We start from the raw sequence: 1,708 nt of genomic DNA on the forward strand, positions 1-1,708 counted from the left end.
TCATTATTATCATCATTATCATTTTTATCATTGATAGTGTTACCATCATCCCTATGATTATAATCATTATTATCATTATTGCCATTATCCTTACTATCATTATCTTTGCCCTCATTGTCATTATCATTATTTCTGTCATGAATATTATGATCATAGTTATCATTTTTGATACTGTTAGCATTGTTATTATTATTATTATCATTATCAATTTCATTATTTTCATTACTATAATCTTTATCATTATTGTTGATGCTTTCATCGTCTTCATTTTTATTTTCATCGCTGTTATTTTTACTGTCATTTTCATTATTATGATTATCATTATTAATAGTAGTATCATTATTGTCATCACCATCAGTACCCATATTAATTCTATTATTGTCAATATAATTTTTTTCATGATCATCATCACTTTAATTACCATCATTGACGGTGATGCAATTGTTGTTATTGCTATCACTATTACCATTATCAAAATCATTATCATAATTAATGTTGGAATTGTTTGTTTATCATTTTTATTATTCTATTATCACTATTGTCATTATTATCATTATTATCATTATAGCTGATATCATTCTTATTATCATTTTCATTATTGTTATCATTATCATTAACATTGTCCTTATCATTATCATTATTTTAATCCTTATTATCCTCGTTATCATTATCTTTAACACAGTATTCAAACTTTTTTTTCCCCGCCTTTTTTTTCGTTTACTATTTTCTTTTTTTTCTTTTACATATCAGATGGTGTCCTGCAGTGATATTTCATATATCTTTCTTTTTATTTCATTTTCCTATCTCCCATTTCCTACCTATATATATATATATATATATGTATATATATATATATATATATATATATATATATATATATATATATATATATATATATACAGTTTACATAAAGATGAATATCCCAGAAAATAAAAAGAGGTAATGAACTGTGACGTAAATAGTATTTAAACATTATAAACATTATAAACATCAGCCAAGCTGCTTGAGCAATCATATTCCACTTCCATCTAAATTCAAGAGTCCCCTAAATCCCCGCCCCCCCCCCCCCCCCATCACCTTTACATCTCAACAATTGCAATCAATATCATCCCTTACACAAGCCAACGCATGACATCCCATATTATTCTCTCACCATCCCCCTCCTCTACTGCTTATTAACCTTTACCCCTTACTCTCTCTTCGCCTCTTTTCTTACCCCTATTTCTTCTATCCTTATTCTCCCCTTTTTGGAATCAATATTATTGTTCTTATTACTGTTGATATCATTATTATTATTATCATCATTATATTTATCACTAGCATTGTTGTTATTATTATGATCAATTTTAACTAATTATTATATTATTGCTATCATTATGATCATTCTTATCGTCATTCTTATTATCACTTTTCACTCATCATCGTTGTTATTGTTATTATCCATATCATTATCATTATTACTAATATCATCGTCATAATCACTTTTATTATCATCATCACTTTTTACCATTATCATTATGATTGTTATAAATATCATCAATATCATCACTGAAATTTTCACCTGTATTTCATTATCATTATTGATATCATGATTACTATCATTATTATAATCTTTAGTATTATCATTATTATTGATATTACCATTATTGTTATCATTATCATTATCAATCTTATTACTATGATATTATCCCATCATTATCATTATCAT

The sequence above is a fragment of the Penaeus japonicus genome, unplaced genomic scaffold, assembly GCF_977035675.1.
Source record: "Penaeus japonicus unplaced genomic scaffold, GWHDUDI00000001_assembly GWHDUDI00000036, whole genome shotgun sequence".
NCBI lineage: Eukaryota > Metazoa > Arthropoda > Malacostraca > Decapoda > Penaeidae > Penaeus > Penaeus japonicus.